This window comes from Gossypium hirsutum, chromosome A12 (assembly GCF_007990345.1).
Source record: "Gossypium hirsutum isolate 1008001.06 chromosome A12, Gossypium_hirsutum_v2.1, whole genome shotgun sequence".
In the NCBI taxonomy this organism is placed as follows: Eukaryota; Viridiplantae; Streptophyta; class Magnoliopsida; order Malvales; family Malvaceae; genus Gossypium; species Gossypium hirsutum.
In genome coordinates, this window is record NC_053435.1 from 54,581,571 (window position 1) to 54,600,642 (window position 19,072).

At 35.0% G+C, this 19,072-nt stretch overlaps 1 non-coding gene across 1 annotated transcript; it reads right to left on the reverse strand.

The window, feature by feature from the left end:
- Positions 1-3,572: 3,572 nt before the first annotated feature.
- On the reverse strand, positions 3,573-3,679 carry LOC121211820 (small nucleolar RNA R71). The gene has a single exon (XR_005907038.1). It is a non-coding gene; the product is annotated as a small nucleolar RNA R71 (small nucleolar RNA).
- Positions 3,680-19,072: the final 15,393 nt, after the last annotated feature.

Consider the following 19,072-nt stretch of genomic DNA (forward strand, 5'->3'; position numbering starts at 1 on the left):
TAAACACTCAAAATCAACCATCTTCATACCTCATCACCAAAGACATCAAAATACCAACCAAGAATGTAACATTCATGGCCGAATATCATCTCCATCAATTAACAAAATTTGAACCATGGCTAGGTAGATTTCAAACTTACAACTTAAAACATGCATGCATCTCATGGAACATCATCAAACATACCTTAGCCTAGTTACATGCATGGCCGAACCTCTTCAACCTTTCTTCTTCCTTCCTCCTTAAAATTTTTGGCCAAAGATGAACCAAAGGATGAGCACTTTTTTTTTGTTTTTCTTTCTAGTTTCGGCAAAATGGGGGGGGGGGAAGACAACCACACACTTTTTTTTTGTTTCCATCATATTCCTTTTCATTATTTTATGCCCATTCTCCTTATTTTATTTTTTTTCCACCCATGATGCACCAACACAACATGTCTATGACATGTCTTGCCCATCACACTTGGTCTACCATGCTTGTCATGGCCGGCCACTACTAATTAGGGGGGAAATTTGACATGCAAGTCCCCCTTTTTATTTCATGCACTAATAGGTCCTTATGCTTCGACCTATCACATTTCAAAAATGTCGCACATAAGTCCTATTGACTAAATTCACATGCAATCGACTAAATCGAAGCTTGCAATTTTCACACATTCATAATTACATATTCTAGACAATAAATATCACATTCAAACATTTCGGTGACTCGGTTTAGCAGTCCCGAAACCACTTCCCGACTAGGGTCAATTTTGGGCTGTCACAATAATCATGTTCACATGTATTTTTACTTAATCGATTTTCCCGTTGAACTCTTCGGAATAATAACTGATACTCAATTGCCTGCACATATTTTCACACTTGTGGACAAGGCTATCTAGTACGCATAGTAGCCTGCACTTAGTACTACACATGCGACCAATTATCTGGTACACGTAGTAGCCTGCACTTAGTACTACACACGTGACCTAACCATCTGATACACGTAGTAGTCTGCATTTAGTACTACACATGTGATCGAAGTTATCGGGTACGCATAGTAGCCTGCACTTAGTACTACACATGCGACCAATTATCCGGTACACGTAATAGCCTGCACTTAGTACTACACACGTGACCTCACAATAGATCATTTGTATCATTTCTATTTTGAAGGCTCAACCGGGAAATTCCTCACTTTCCAACATGTTACAAATTTATTCATAGTCCTTTTTCAATTTGCAATTTGCAATTTACAACAAATAGTCATTCTATAGACAGCCACATTTTATATGATAGCAAAATATAATAAAATAAAAAGAATCGATAAATTATTTAAGTACAAACTTGTCGAAATCTCATCAGGTACAACTTTTGTAGCAATTCATTCAACCCAGGTAATAGTAATTTAACACTCAATTCATGTAACAATAATTTTCCATTCTATTTCACATGACACAACAAGCATTACATTTTTCCATATCATACATACCGTCCATCAACTTCTCTTAAACATATTAACTCATACAATTTATGCCATATCAATAGAGAATTACAATCCATGCATGGTATTGCGTTATTATTAACACATGAACTTACCTCGATCCAGAAACGACAATTTACCATTTTAGTCCATAACCTTGTATTTTCCCGATTTAAGCCCAAATCTCGATTTCCTTCATCTATAATATCACATTTAGCCTAATAATTAGTCACATTATTCATACGGGTCCAAAAATCATATTTTTACAAATTTTCATTTTGACGCCTAAACTTTTGCATATTTGCACTTTTGCCCAAGGTTCGGAAATTAAACTTCATCCTATTTTCTTATGTTTTATGACACGCTGATCATTTTTCCCTTCTATGGAAACATCAAATTCTCACTCTAACATGTACTTATGAACATTAGGTATTTTTACCGATTATGTCGTTTTACTCGTTTTTACGTAAAATCACTTAGCAAAAGTTGTTTAACACAATTTCAACTTCATATTCTACCATTAAAAATCAAAATACATGCATATCATTCATGGGTAAATTTTTAAACACAAACCCTAGCTCAAAATAATGGTAGAAATAGCTAGAACATGTTACCGGGACTTCAAAAATGTAAAGAACATTAAAAACGGGGCTCGGGATCACTTACAAATGAGCTTGGAAAGCTTGAAAACCCTATCCATGGTGTTTTTCATGAAAAATTTGGCCATGAGGAAGAAGATGAGAAAATTTGGCTTATTTTGGCATTTTTAATTTATTTAATTACCAATTTACTAAAATGCCCTTAATGAAAAACTTTTAAAAAGCTATCATACCATGTCCATTTTTTTCCACAAACTTCAAAATGGTCTAACTACCATTTAAGGGCCTTTAATTTAAAAAATCATAACAATTAGACACTTCTAACATGTAGAACTCAACTTTTGCACTTTTTACAATTTAGTCCTTTTAACCAAATTGAGTGCCCAAATGTCAAAATTTTTTAACAAAATTTTATTATTTCGTGAAATCGTAGACCATAAAAATATAAGAAAAATGAATTTTCCTCATCGGATTTGTGGTCCTGAAACCACTGTTCCGGCTAGGCCCAAAATCAGGATGTTACAATAAACATTTATAATCTACCATTAATCATCAAAATACAGAAATTTCTAACATGGTTCAAACCCTAGACCTTCATCATAACTCAAATAAGTGGTAGAAGTAGGTAGATCATGATACAAGGATTTCAAAAACGTAAAAATCATTAAAAACGGGGCAAGAATGGACTTACTATGGGGCTTGGAAAGCTTGAACAAAACCCTATCCATGGCTTCCATGGTATATTCAGCCAAGGGGTTGAAGATGGACAAAATTTGGCTTTTAATTTATTTTAATTACTAAATGAACAAAATGCCCCTAACTTAAAAATATTCTATTTCACCCATTTCATGTCCATTTTTGTCCAAAAAATCAACCAATGGTCTAATTACCATTTAAGGACCTCCAATTTAAAATTTCATAGCAATTTAACACCTTTAGCTTTTAGAACTCAAGTTTTACACTTTTTACAGTTAGTCCTTTTGACTAAATTGAGTGCCCAAACGTCAAAATTTTTTAACTAAATTTTAACAAAATAATTCCATAAAATTATAGACCATAAAAATATAATAAAAATGAATTTTACAATGTTGGATTTGTGGTCCCAAAACCACTGTTCTGAGTGGGCCCAAAATCGGGCTGTTACAGATCGATGCATCAAACAATATGCTGTGCCACTTTTTAGTGAGTTAAATCTAGGAATTAGAAGACCAGATATTGAGGCAACCCAAATTGAATTGAAACCAATGATGTTTCAAATGCTCCAAACGATGGGCCAATTCAGTGGTATGCCCACGGAAGATCCACATTTCTACCTTCGATTATTTATAGAGGTGAGTGATTTATTCAATATAGCTGATGTGACTAAAGACGCACTGAGGTTGATGTTGTTTTCGTACTCGTTATGAGATCAAGTACGAGCATGGCACAATTCATTGCCACCAAGTTCCATATCTACATGGTAAGAATTAGCAAAGAGATTTTTGGTTAAGTATTTCTTACCTAGCAAAAACACTAAGTTGAGGAATGAGATCACAACTTTCCAACAATTGGATGACGAGTCTTTGTATAAGGCTTGGGAACGATTCAAGGAGTTACTGTGTAAGTGTCCTCATTATGGGATTCCTTGTTGTATCCAGTTGGAGACATTCTATAATGGTCTCAATGAACATACAAGATTGATGGTAGATGCTTCTGCGAATGGTGAAATTTTGTCTAAGTCTTATAATAATGCTTATGAGATCATCGAGAGGATCGCGAGTAATACTTATTAATGGCCAACAAATCGAACAGCTTCTAAAAGACATGTAGCTAGAGTTCATGAAATTGATGCCCTCACTTCGTTGTCAGCTTAAGTATCGTTTATTTTATCTATATTAAAATATTTTACCGCTAATAGTGCTAATAATTTTGCATCTCAGCCACCAAGTCTGTTTGAAGTAGTTTCCTGTGTGTACTGTGGGGAAGGTTATTCTTTTGAGAAATGTCCATCAAATCCTGAGCCGGTGTACTATGTGGGGAACCAGCATCAAAATAGGAGTGGACAAGGACCCCAGTCCAACTTCTACAATCCTTCATGGTGTAATCATCATAACTTTTCTAGGAGCAACCAAGGAAATGGACCAGATAACAACTTCTTACAGCATAAACCCAACCAATCTTCAGGGTTTAATCAATAAGCTCCAAAACCACCTCAAGCTGAAGCATCAAACAGTTTGGAGAACTTGTTGAAAGCCTACATGGCAAAGAATGACACTTTGATCTAATGTCAGGCAACAACATTGAAAAATTTGGTAAATGAAATGGGTCAATTAGCTACGGAGCTTTGTAATAGACCACAAGGAACATTGTCGAGCGATACTGAGAATCCAAGAAATTTAGGTAAGGAACATATCAAGGCAGTGGCATTGGGAAGTGGTAAAATTCTAGAACCCCGATTGATTGATGTCGAAGATAAGCCCATTGAGAAGAATCAACCAGCTGTTGAAATTCCTATACCAAAAGATTCAGAATCTGCAAAGATTGACAAGGTAAATTCTAACATAGTGAATTCAGATACTTTAACATCTTCTTTGGATACAGATTTACATACTCAAAAGAGTTATCTGATTCAATCGAAAGTTCCATCACCTCCATAACTGCAAAGATTGTAGCAACACAAATAGAAAAATAAGGTGCAATTCAAAAAAATTTTAGATATTCTAATGCAGTTACACATCAATATTTCGTTAGAAGAGGCTTTAGAACAGATGTTGAATTATGTGAAGTTTATGAAGGATATATTGTCCAAGAAGAAACGGCTGAGTGAGTATGAGACTGTTGCCTTGACGAAGGAGTGCAATGCATTCTTGCAGAATAAACTGCCACCGAAATTGAAAGACCCAGGAAGCTTTACTATACCCTATAACATTGGTGAATCTTACTGTGGTAAAGCTTTGTGTGATTTAGGAGTGGGTATCAACTTGATGCCTAAGTCTATTTTCAAGATGCTAGGGATAGGTGAAGTAAGACCTACAACTATGACGCTTCAGCTAGCGGATCGATCTTTAGCATATCCCAAGGGAAAGATCGAGGATGTTTTGGTAAGAGTTGATAAATTTATTTTTCCTACTGATTTCATTGTCTTAGATTTTAAAGCAGATAAGAAAGTGTCGATCATCCTTAGGAGACCTTTCTTAGCCACAAGAAGAACGTTAATTGATGTGCAGAAAGGTGGACTCACCATGCAAATTCAAGACGATCAGGTAACCTTTAACATTCTTAAAGCAATGAAATTTCTCGATCTTGTAGAAGATTGTTCAGTTATGGAAGAGATAGAAACCTTGGTTTCTATGGAAAGTAATTTTGAAAAACATCCATTGGAGAAAGCCTTGGATCTTGACCCTTTGGAGGATGAAGAAGGTGAAGAAAACATGGCTTTGATGGAAGCTAATCCAAGAAATTTTATTCAATCCACACGGTTTGAACTATGGGAGTAAGAAGTCAGGGAATTTGTGCAACCCAAGTTTTCAATTGAAGAACCACCTAAACTCGAACTAAAGGTACTTCCTTCTTATTTGAAATACGTTTATTTAGGTGACTGTTCCACTTTGCCTGTGATTATTTCAGCAGAACTGACGAAAAATCAAGAGGAGAAACTAATTGCTATGTTAAAGAAATTAAAGAAAACAATTGGTTGGACCATAGCTAATCTTCGAGGTATAAGTCCTTTTTCATGCATCAAATTATTTTAGAAGAAGGTGAAAGAGCTCGAATTGATGGGCAAAGAAGGCTCAATCCGATTATGAAAGAAGTTGTGAAAAAGGAAGTGATCAAATGGTTAGATGCAGGGATCATATATCCTATTTCATATAGTTCGTGGGTAAGTTCGATGTAGTGTGTGCCGAAGAAAAGAGGAATCACGATTGTTGAAAAATGAGTGTGTAATAGCCCGGTTTTAGCTAAATCAAAATAGTGTTTTTGGGGAAACAAATCTAAGGTTGTAAAATTATTTTAATATTATTTTTGGTGTTTACAGTATGTGATTATATATGTGTGAAAGTTTCGTGTAATAATTTTATCGTTTAGGTGGTTAATTTGAGAATAGGACTAAATCGCATAAAATGCAAAAGTTGCATTCCACTTGTTAAAAGTGCTTAACTGCTATGGCTTATTAAATGAAAGGTCATTATGTTGTAATTAGACTATTGATAGTGGGAATGGTCATAAATGGGCATATATTAGGTGATTTTATAATGTATTCATTAAGGGTGAATTTGGAATTTAATAATTAAGTTAATAAAACTATAACCAAATATGATTTTTGTCCATCTTTCATGCTTTAGCCAATTTTTACAAGTGAAAAACACCATTCTATACTCATCTAGGGTTTGGCTCATTCAATCTTTGATTAAGATATGTTTTTGCTCGGTTTTTGATGATTTTTATGTTTTTGTGATCATTGCTTTGAGTACTAGCTAGCCCAAGCTTCAATTTTTGAAAGTGTTGATGATTTTGAAAGTTTCCATTTATGAATGCTTGAGATCTTGAATGTTTGATGATGAAAAATGAGTGTTTGTTGATAGGTTATCATGTTTTGTAAAGTCATTTTTAGTGAAATTGCATAAAAAGGGTTAATTTGTGAAAATATGAAAATATGGGGTTAAATGTGTAAATAAATGATAAAAATGGGCTAATATGTATACTATGAAAATTAGGCTAGCATGAAATTAGAAAAAAAATTGTGTAATTTGTGATTTTGTGAAATAAGAACTAAATTTTAAAAATGTGAAAGTTTAAGGCCAAAGTGCAAACTAGCTAAATTATGTGTTTGTGGATAAATTGATTAAGTTGATGATTAAGTGGATTAATTTTGAATACATATAGATCCTGAAAGAAAGAAATCGGACCTAGATTGGGGGAAATAAAAAGTTATAAAATAGTCGACACCATCCGTTTATTCCAACTACGAGGTAAGTTTATATGCAAATAAATGTCTTTGAATTGAATTATATATGTTTTATTATCATTGAATTTCTATGAATGTTGAATGAGCAAATATGAGCATGAATCGACGAAGTTATGACATCCGAAAGCCCCGTACGAACCTTAGGAATAGTATAGGATATGAATGTCATGAAATTAGGTTATTGAGATGTGATTACATGTAAGACCATGTCTGGGACATTGGCATTGTATTGAGATTACGTGTAAGACCTTATCTGGGACAGTGGCATCGATATATGATAGCATGTAAGACCATAGTGGGGATATGGCATTGTACGAGCTTATGCGATTTCTGAGTATCCTTAACAATTTTGAATGGTTCAACGGGCAAAGTTAAGTTGAGAAAGAATATGTGAATGAGCTAAGTGACTCAAGTACATACAAAATTCATACGAGTATTGAAAAAGGGAAATATTTGATGAACTTGATTAATACATTGAATATACGTTCAATGGAAAGGTTTGTGAATTTGAATGATATTAGCTATGTTAAACATATTTGAATTGAAATGCAAATGTTCATGTGATAGCTTTATTTGTATATGGCTTACTAAGCTTACTAAGCTTTTAAAGCTTACTTTGTGTGTTCTTTCCATGTTTTATAGATTATCGAAGCTAGCTCAGATTCAGGAATTATCGAGAAACGTTATCACACTATCAATCATCTCATTGGTACATTTGAAGCTTGGCATATATGGTATATGGCATGTATAGGCTAGTGTCATTTTGGTATGTTTTGAGTTATGATATTAGCCATGAGATTTGGCTTGTAAATGATGATGTGTATGGCCATTTGAGTTGGTTGATTTATATGTTGGCAAGTGATATATGTGATGTTAATAAGTTACCATGTGTTCTGGAATGTTTTCCATGGTTGTTAGTATGGCTAAGTGGTTGCTCATTTGGTTAGTTATTAGTTGATATATTAATACTTGAAAAATAGTATATTTTGGCATGATTTATAGATGATGAATTGGTATGTTTGAGAAACATGAATTGGTTTATTGAAGGATGAGAAAATTCATTTAGGAAATATGTAATTGTGATGATTTTGGCACTTGGATTTGGTATGTTTTTGAATATGAAATTAAGTAGTTGATATGGTTGAATATAGATGACATGATATATGTATAAATTGGCATGTTTTGGTTGCCTATTTATGTGTTGAATTAGTACCAATTTGGGTTGCTTTGTATACATGAGAGTAGGGTGGCAAATTGGCTTTTCAAATAGCCTATTTTTGTCCACACGGGTAGAGACACGGGCATATGTCTCAGCCATGTACGACACATAGTCATGTTACACGGCCGTGTGTTCCTTGGGGTACCCTTCGAATTAAAGTCAATACCCTATAGTTTTGACACAGCCTAGACACACTAGATTGTCTATTGGCCGTGTGTGGCACACGGGCTGGTACATGGGCTTGTGGTCGGCCGTGTGACCCAAGTCAGTAACTCCCTTAGATTTCACACGGCCTAGTACATAGGCGTGTCCTCGGCCGTGTGGTGCAAGTCAGTATGTATGCCCTATTTTCACATGGCCTATGACACAGGCGTGTCTAGTGGCGCGTGTGACCCTGGAATCAAAGAAAATTTCTTAAATTTCCTAAAGTTTGCAAATGTTATCGGTTTAGTCCCAAACCACTTCTAAGCATGTTTTAAGGTCTCTTAGAGCCTTATAAGGGACAATGTGAAGGAATTGAATGTATTATCATTATGAATGTGTATATTTATGAATTATACAGTGATTGATCGGTAATGCCTCATAACCCTATTTCGACTAAGAATACAGGTTAGGGGTGCTACATTTAATTTGTATCAGAGCTACGGTTTAGTCGATTGTACGACTAACGTAGTGTATGAGAGTCTAGCTATACATGCCATATATATGAACTGCGATAGTGTGATGTTTCCTGACAGTTGAAATGTGTTTTTCTTATAGTAAATGGATCTCGATCTAGCCGTAGATGACAATGTTGAAAGTAATGTGCCCGCTCCCATTCAAGGGGCAGCGCCGGCCAATTCTAGGCCGATTTCTAGTAGCCAAGGGGGAGAGGCTAAGCAAGCCTTCTTCCAAATGATGAGTGAGTAGTTCACGGAGTTCGTTCGAATGAATAGGCTGCTCAAAAACCTCTATCCCCACCTATTCCTTAATAAGTCCCGGTTGTGCCACAAGTGATAGATCTGATTCGATTGAGTAGGCCACCAGTGGATAAGATTCGTAATCACGATGCTGAGGAGTTCCGAGCTACCATTAATGATGATTCTAAGAGAGCTGAGTTCTGGCTCGAGAATACGATCAGAGTATTCAAAGAATTATCCTGTACTCCAAATGAGTGTATTAAGTGTGTTGTATCATTGCTGAAAGATAATGCGTATCATTGGTGGAAAACCTTAATATCCGTGGTTCCTAAAGAATGGATTACTTGGGATTTCTTTAAATCTGAATTTTGAAAGAAATATATAACTCAGCGATTCCTTGATCAGAAGCATAAAGAGTTTCTTGAATTGAAACAGGGTCAAATGACTGTGACTGAGTACGAAAGAGAATTTGTACGATGGAGTAAATATGCTCGGAAATATGTTTCTACCGAAGAGATCATGTGTAAACAATTCATTGATGGACTCGACGAAGATATAAAGCTATTAGTTGGGATTCTGGAAATCAAAGAATTTTTTGTTTTAGTTGAAAGGGCTTGTAAAGCCGAAGATCTCAGCAAAGAAAAGAGAAAAGCTAATTTTGAATCCAGAGATTCGAGAAAGAGATCAACTAGTAAATCATATCAGTCTACCTCGAAGAAAATTCGAGACTCATATAATCATTCTAATGCATCTGTGAGACATTCAAACAGAGATCATGAGAAGCAACTTGTGAGTTCCAAAGCCCAAACTAAATTTGTTGCTAGTGTTGGCAACATGAAACCTAACCAACCTGAGTGTAAACATTGTGGTAAAAGGAATTCTGGTGAGTGTAGATTGAATGATCGAGCCTGTTTTGAATTTGGATCATTGGATCATTTTATCCGTGATTGTCTGGAGTAGACTGAACAAGATACAGCACAGAATGTGAGGCCGAGTAACACTTCAACTAGAGGTAGACCACCTAGAAACACGAGAAATATGAGTGGTAGTCAAAAAGTGACTAAAGACTCTGCTGTGAGGTTAGGGGCAAGAGCACCTGCACGAGCTTATGCTATTCGCGCTCGCGAAGAAGCGTCATATCCAGAAGTCATAATCGATACTTTTACTCTCTATGATACTAAAGTTATTGCATTGATAGATCCAGGATCAACTCATTCGTATATATGTGTGAATTTAGTATCCAGTAAGACTTTACTTGTAGAGTCTACTGAATTTGTAATTAGAGTATCTAACCCCTTAGGCAAGTGCATGTTGGTTGATAAAATGTACAAGAACTGTCTGTTGATTATTCAGGATAATTACTTTCCAGCTGATTTGATGTTGTTGCCATTTGATGAATTTGATATAATTCTGGGAATGGATTGGTTAACGTTGCATGATACTATTTGAATTGCAAATGAAAGATGATTGATCTGAGATGTCATAATAATGAGATTATCTGAATTGAGTCAGATAATTTGAATGGCTTGCCAATGGTGATTTCATCGATGTTAGCTCAGAAATATGTGAGAATGAGTTGCAAAGCTTATTTTGTTTATGTGCTAGATACGAAAGTGACTGAAAGAAGATCGAATTAGTGCCAGTTGTGTGTGAGTATCCAGATGTGTTTCGTAAAGAGTTACCGGGATTACCACCAATCCGAGAGGTTGAGTTTAGCATTGAGATAGTGCCGGGAACTACGCCAATATTGATAGCTCCATACAGAATGGCTCCGACAGAGTTACAAAAATTAAAAGGCCAGTTGCAAGAACTAACTGATAGAGGTTTTGCAAGACTGAGTTTTTTGCCCTAGGGTGCTCCCGTATTGTTTGTGAAAAAGAAAGATGGCACGATGAGAATGTGTATAGACTATCGATAGCATAACAAAGTGACGATCAAGAACAAATACCCTCTACCACGAATTGATTATTTTTTTGACCAATTGAAAAGGGCTACAGTGTTTTCAAAGATAGATTTGAGATTGCGCTATCACCAGTTATGAGTTAGAGACTCTGATGTGCCAAAGATAGGTTTCTGAATGAGGAACGGGCACTATGAATTCTTACTTATGCCTTTTGGACTAACAAATGCTCCTGTAGTTTTTATGGACTTAATGAATCGAATTTTTAGACCGTATCTAGATTGATTTGTTGTTGTGTTCATAGATGATATTTTGATATATTCACGAGATGAAACTGAGCATGCCGAGCATTTGAGAAATGTATTACAGACTCTTCGTGATAAGCAGTTATATGAAAAGTTCAGTAAATGTGAATTCTGGTTACGTGAGGTTGGTTTTTTGGGACATATTGTTTTAGAATCGGGTATTCAAGTTGATCTGAACAAGATTTCTGCAATAATGGATTGGAAGCCTGTAAGAAATGCATCCGAAGTCCGCAGTTTTCTGGGACTAACCGACTATTATAGACGATTTGTGAAAGGCTTTTCTATGATTGTGACTCTGTTGACAAGATTGCTTTAGAAAGATGTAAAGTTCGAATGGTCCGAGAAATGTCAGAAAAGTTTTGAGCAGCTGAAGGTTCTTTTGATTGAAGCTCCTGTATTAGTACAGCCAGAATAGGTTAAAGAATTTGTGATCTATAGTGATGCATCTTTGAATGGTCTAGACTGAATTTTGATGCAATAAGGCAAAGTTATAGCTTATGCCTCAAGACAATTGTAGCTGCATGAAAAGAATTACCTGACGCACGATTTAGAGTTAGCAGCCATTGTTTTTGCGTTAAAGATTTGGTATCATTATCTGTTTGGTGAGAAATGCCATATTTACTCAGATCACAAGAGTTTGAAATATCTAATGACTCAGAAAGATTTGAATTTTTGATAGTGGAGATGGCTAGAATTGCTAAAAGTTTACGAGTTAGTAATTGACTAGCATCCGGGAAAAGCAAATGTTGTTGCCGATGCATTAAGCTGAAAATCTTTGTTTACTTTACGTGCAATGAATACTCAGTTGGCTCTATCTGATGATGGATCAATTGTAGCTGAGTGTAAAGCGAGATCGTCATTTGTACAGCAGATTTATGAAGCTCAAAAGACTAATAATGAAATGTTAGTTAAAAGAGCTCAGTGTGATTCAAACCGTGATTCAGAATTTCAAGTTGATTCAAATGACTATTTAAGATTCAAAGGCCGAATATGTGTTCCGAGAAATTCAGAGTTGATTCAAAATATTTTGAATGAAGCACATAATAGTCGTTTATCTATTCATTCGAGAAGTATGAAAATGTATAACGACTTGAAACAGCTTATTGGTGGCATGGTATGAAACGTGATATTTTAGAATTCGTTTCTAAATGTTTAATTTGTCAGCAAGTTAAAGCTGAGCATCAAGTGCCATCTGGTTTATTGCAATCAGTTATGATTCCTGAGTGGAAATGGGATAGACTGACTATGGATTTTGTGTCGAGATTGCCCCTATCTCCGAGTAAGAAAGATGCAATCTGGGTTGTTGTTGACAGGTTGACAAAATCAGCTCATTTCATTTCGGTACGAATGGACTATTCTCTTGATAAGTTATTGAGTTGTATATCTCTGAGGTGGTGAGATTACACAGGTTACCTATTTCCATTGTATTTATCGAGATTCGAGATTCACTTCACGATTTTGGAAGAAACTACAAGATGCATTGGGTACAAAGTTACATTCCAGTACCGCATTTCACCCACAGACGGATGGTCAATCTGAGCGAGTTATTCAAATACTTGAGGATATGTTATGTTGTTGCATTCTTGAGTTTGAAGGTACGCGGGAAAAATATTTGTCGTTGTTTAAATTCTCGTATAAAAATAGTTTTCAATCGAGTATTAAAATTGCACCTTACGAAGCTTTATATAGTCAAAAAATTTGAACACCTTTGTATTAGATTGAACTAAGTGAGAATAAGATTCACAGTGTTGATTTGATTAAAGAGACCGAACAGAAAGTTAAAGTGATGCTCGATAGTTTGAAAGTAGCATCAGATCGTCAGAAATCATACATAGACTTGAAACGAAAAGATATTGAATTTCTAATCAGGGATAAAGCATTTTTGAAAGTATCTCCATGGAAGAAAATACTTCGATTCGTTCGTAAAGGTAAATTGAGTCTGAGATTCATCGGGCTGTATGAGATTATTGAGCGAGTTGGACTAGTGGTTTATCGACTAGCATTGTCGTCTGAGTTAGAAAATATTCACAATGTATTTCATGTATCGATGCTACGAAGGTACAAATCTGATCCTTCACATGTTATTTCCTCTACCGAAGTTGAGATTCAGCCAAATTTATCGTATAGTAAAGAACCGATTCGAATTCTAGCTCGTGAGATCAAAAAACTGAGAAATAAAAAAATAGCATTAGTAAAAGTATTATGGCATCGACAAGGTGAAGAAGAAGCTATGTGGGAACCCGAGGATGCTATGAGAATGCAATATCCAAACCTATTCATTGGTAAGCTTTTTGGGGACTAAAATCCCTAAGGAGGGAGTTGTAACAGCCCTATTTTAGCTAAATCAGAATAGCAGTTTCAGGACCACAAATCCGAGGTCGTAAAATTATTTTAATATTAATTTTGGTGTTTACAGTATGTGATTATATATGAGTGAAAGTTTCGTGTAATAATTTTACCGTTTAGGTGGTTAATTTGAGAAAAGGACTAAATCACGTAAAATGCACAAGTTACATTCCACTTGTTACAAGTGCTTAATTGCTATGGCTTATTAAATGAAAGGTCCTTATGTTGTAATTAGACCATTGATAGTGGGAATGGTCATAAATGGGCATATATTAGGTGGTTTTACAATGTTTTCATTAAGGGCAACTTTGGAATTTAATAATTAAGTTAATCAAACTATAACCAAATATGATTTTTGTCCATCTTTCATGCTTTAGCCGATTTTTTCAAGTGAAAAACACCATTCTATATACATCTAGGGTTTGGTATGTATTTTGCTCAGTTTTTGATGATTTTTACGTTTTTGTGATCGTTGCTTTAAGTACTAGCTAGCCCATGCTTCAATTTTTGAAAGTGTTGATGATTTTTAAATTTTCCATTGATGAATGCTTGAGTTCTTGAATGTTTGATGATGAAAATGAGTGTTTGTTGATAGATTATCATGTTTTGTAAAATGATTTTTAGTGAAATTGCATAAAAAGGGTTAATTTGTGAAAATGTGAAAATGTGAGGTTAAATGTATGAATAAATGATAAATATGGGCTAATATGTATACTATGAAAATTCGGCTAGCATGAAATTAGAAAAAAAATTGTGTAATTTGTGATTTTTTAAAATAAAGACTAAATTGTAAGAAATGTAAAAGTTTAGGGCCAAAATGTAATTTGGCTAAATTATGTGTTTGTGGATGAAAGTTGATGATTAAGTGGATTAATCTTGAATACATAAATATCTTGAAAAAAAGAATCGGATCCAGATCGGGGGAAATCAAAATTTATCGAATAGTCGATACTATCCGTTTATTTCGACTACGAGATAAGTTTATATGCAAATAAATGTCTTTGAATTGAATTATATATTTTTATTATCATTGAATTGCTATGAATATCGAATGAGCAAATACGAGCATGAATCGACGAAGTTATGACATCCAAAAGCCCCGTACGAACCTTAGGAATAGTATAGGATATGAATGTCATGACATTAGGTTATTGAGATGTGATTACATGTAAGACCATGTCTGGGACATTGGCATTGTATGAGATTACATGTAAGACCATGTCCGGGAGAATGGCATCATTAATCGATTTCGTGTAAGACCCTGTCTAGGACAATGGCATCGATATATGATGGCATGTAAGACTATATCTGGGATATGGCATTGTATGATCTTATGTCATTTTTGAGTATCCTTAACGATTCTGAATGGTTCAACGGGCAAAGTCAAGTTAAGAAAGAATATGTGGATGAGCTAAGTGACTTAGGTACGTACAAAATTCATACGAGTATTGAAAAAGGGAAATATTTGATGAACTTGATTAATACATTGAATATACGCTCAATGGAAAGGTTTGTGAATTTGAATGATATTAGCTATATTGAACATATTTGAATTGAAATGCAAATTTTCATGTGATAGCTTTATTTGTATATGGCTTACTAAGCTTTTAAAGCTTAATTTGTGTGTTCTTTCCATGTTTTATAGATTATCAAAGCTAGCTCAGATTCGGGAATCGTTGGGAAATGTCATCACACTATCGATCATCTCGTTGGTACTTTTGAAGCTTTGTATATATGGTATATGGCATTTATAGGCTTGTGTCATTTTGGTATGTTTTGAGTTATGATATTAGCCATAAGATTTGGCTTGTAAATGATGATGTGTATAGCCATTTGAGTTGGTTGATTTATATGTTGGCAAGTGATATATGTGATGTTCATAAGTTACCATGTGTTTTGGAATGTTTGCCATGGTTGTTAGTATGGCTAAGTGGTTTCTCATTTGGTTAGTTATTAGTTGATATATTAATGCTTGAAAAATAGTATATTTTGGTATGATTTATAGATGATAAATTGGTATGTTTGTGAAACATGAAATTGTTGATTGAAAGGTGAGAAAATTTATTTAGGAAATATGTAAATTGTTTGATTTTGGCACTAGGATTTGCTATGTTTTTGGATATGAAATTAAGTAGTTGATATGGTTGAATATAGATGACATGATATATGTATATATTGGCATGTTTTGGTTGCGTATTTATGTGTTGAATTAGTACCAATTTGGGTTGCTTTGTATACATGAGAGTAGGGTGGCAAATTGGCTTTTCAAATGGCCTATTTTTGTCCACACGGGTAGAGACACGGGCATGTGTCTCAGCCGTGTGTGACACACTATCATGTTACATGGCCGTGTGTCCCCTGGGGTACCCTTTGAATTAAAGTCAATATACCCTACAGTTTTGACACAACCTGGACCCACGGGCGTGTCTACTGGCCGTGTGTGGCACACGGGCTGGCACATGGGCGTGTGGTCGGTCGTGTGACCCAAGTTAGTAACCTCTTTAGATTTCACACAGCCTAGCACATGGGGATGTCCTTGGCCGAATGGTGCAAGTCAGTATGTATGCCCTGTTTTCACACGGCCTGTGACACAGGCGCGTCTGGTAGCCGTGTGAGGCACACTGCCTATTCACACGGGTGTGTGACCCTGGAATCAAAGAAAATTTCCTAAGTTTCCTAAAGTTTGCAAATGTTATTGGTTTAGTCCCAAACCACTTCTAGGCATGTTTTAAGGTCTCGTACAGCCTTATAAGGGACAATGTGAATGAATTGAATGTATTATGATTATGAATATGTATATTTATGAATTACACTGTGATTGATCAGTAATGCCTTGTAACCCTATTTCGACTAAGAATACGGGTTAAGGGTGTTATAGAGCATAACGAGTTGATCCCAATGAGAACCGTTACTGATTGGAGAATCTGTATTGATTACAGAAAATTGAATAAAGCCACTCAGAATGACCATTTTTCGTTGCCTTTTATGGATCAAATGTTAAACCGACTGGCAGGTAATGGATTCTATTATTTTTTAGATGGCTATTCGGGAATAACCAAATAGTTGTAGCTCTGGAGGATCAACATAAAACAACATTTACTTGTCCATACAGTGCGTTTTCTTTTAGGCGAAGGGTTAATCTCAGCCCCAATAATCGTTACACCTGATTGGAGCTCACCTTTTGAGATGATATATGATGCAAGTGATTATGTTGTTGGAGCTGTGATGGGTCAAAGAAGAAACAAAGTGTTTCACCCTATTTACTATGCAAGTAGAATTTTGACGGGAGCCCAACTCAATTATACGGTAATTGAAAAGGAACTCTTTGATATAGTTTTTTATTTTGACAAATTCCGGTTATATCTTATAGGTACCAAAGTTACAGTATTTACTGACCATGCGGTCATTAAATACTTGCTCACGAAGAAAGATGAGAAACCGAGGCTAATTCGTTGGATACTATTACTCTAAGAATTTGACCTTGAGATCGAAGACAAAAAAGGTGTCAAAAATCAAATAGCTGATCATCTTTCAAGGTTGGAGCAAGATGAGGTAACTCGATCATGTGTGCCTATCAACGAGATTTTCCTAGATGAACAATTATTTATTTGAGGTAAATCGAATTCATGAAACACCTTGGTTTGTTGATTTTGCCAATTATCTTGCATGTGGAATAATTCTTCGAGAAATGACATACCAATAAAGGAAAAAATTCCTTCATGATAGTCGGTATTATTTTTGGGGGGATCCGTTTTTTGTTTAAATAGTGTGCAGATAATATAATCTGAAAGTGTGTACCTGAAAGTGAGATTGCTGAGATATTGTATCATTGCCATTCATCTCCAAGTGGGGGACACTTTGGTGGTTCACGTATTGTAGCTAAGATTTTGCAAGCATGTTTTTTTTGGCCTACACTTTGGGGGACGTTTTGTCTCGATGATGCATTATGGGCCTATCGAACGGCATTTATGACACCGTTAGAAATGACTCCTTATCGGTTAGTCTTTGGAAAGGCATGTCATTTGCCATTAGAGTTGGAGAATAGAGCTCACTGGGCTTTGAAGTAGTTGAAATTTGATCTTAAGTAAGCCGGTGGGAGAAGGATGTTACAACTTGATGAGTTGGTAAAGCTGAGGTTGTTTTCCTATGAGAATGCCAAAATGTGTAAAGAAAGATCAAAGAGATGGCATGATAGTCATATACAACCTCGTGAGTTTAAAGAAGGTCAGAAGGTTTTGTTGTTTAATTCAAGGTTGAAGTTATTTCTTGGGAAGCTTAATTCCTGATGGAAAGGAACCTATACCATCTACCGAGTTTATCCTTATAGAGCTATTGAATTATACGACAATTACGGAGGTACTGTAATAGCTCGATTTTAGCTAAATCAGAACAGTGGTTTTGAAACCACAAATCCAATGTTAGAAAATTATTTTAATATTATTTTCGATATTTACAACATGTTATTTGATATGTGTGAAAATTTCGTGAGCTAATTTTATCGATTGGTTGGTTAATTTGATAAAAAGGATTAAATCGCGTAAAATGCAAAAGTTTCATTCTATTTGTTAAAGGTGTTTAATTGCTATGATTTAATAAATCAAAGGTCCTTATAGTGTTATTAGTCCATGATTAGTGTTTGTGGACATTAATGGACATGACATGGATGATATAAATGTTTTATCATTAAGGTTAATTTGGTAAATTGTCTAATAAGGTTAATTAAATTAAAAAAAATGAATCTTGTGTCCATCTTTCTCCCTTTTAGCCAAATTTTGCAAGAAGAAAGCCAAGGAATTAGGTTTTCCATTCGATCACTTGAAAGCCAGATTAAGGTATGGTTTTAGCTCAATTTTTAATGATTTTTACGTTTTTAAGATCGTTGCTTCGTATTCTAGCTAGCTCGTACCTTAGATTTTGAAATTGTTAAAGATTTAACATGTTGCCATTATTGAATACTTGAGTAATTTCATGGTTGATGATGGATTTTGAATAGTTTTTGATAGTTAAACTAGTTTTGTAAAGTGATTTTGAAAAATGTCAAAAAGGGGTTAATTTGTGAAATCTGCAAATTGTGTGGTTGAAATGTGAAATAAATGAAAGTCTTGGGCTGCTAGGGACCTATATATAATTTGGCCAAGCATGGGTTTTGTTGAATTGCGTGAATTTTGTGTATTTTTGAAATAGGGACTAAATTGATTAAATGCGAAAGTTTAGGGGCTAACATGTAAAAATGCCCAAATGTGTATTTTTGGATTAATTGAATGAGTAGATGAATAAATAAGTTAATTTTAAATTCATATAGATCAAGAAAGAAATAATTCGAAATTAGATCGGGAGAAAAGTAAGGTTATCGAGTAGTCAACCCGATCCGTCAATTCTGAATACGAGGTAAGTTCATAT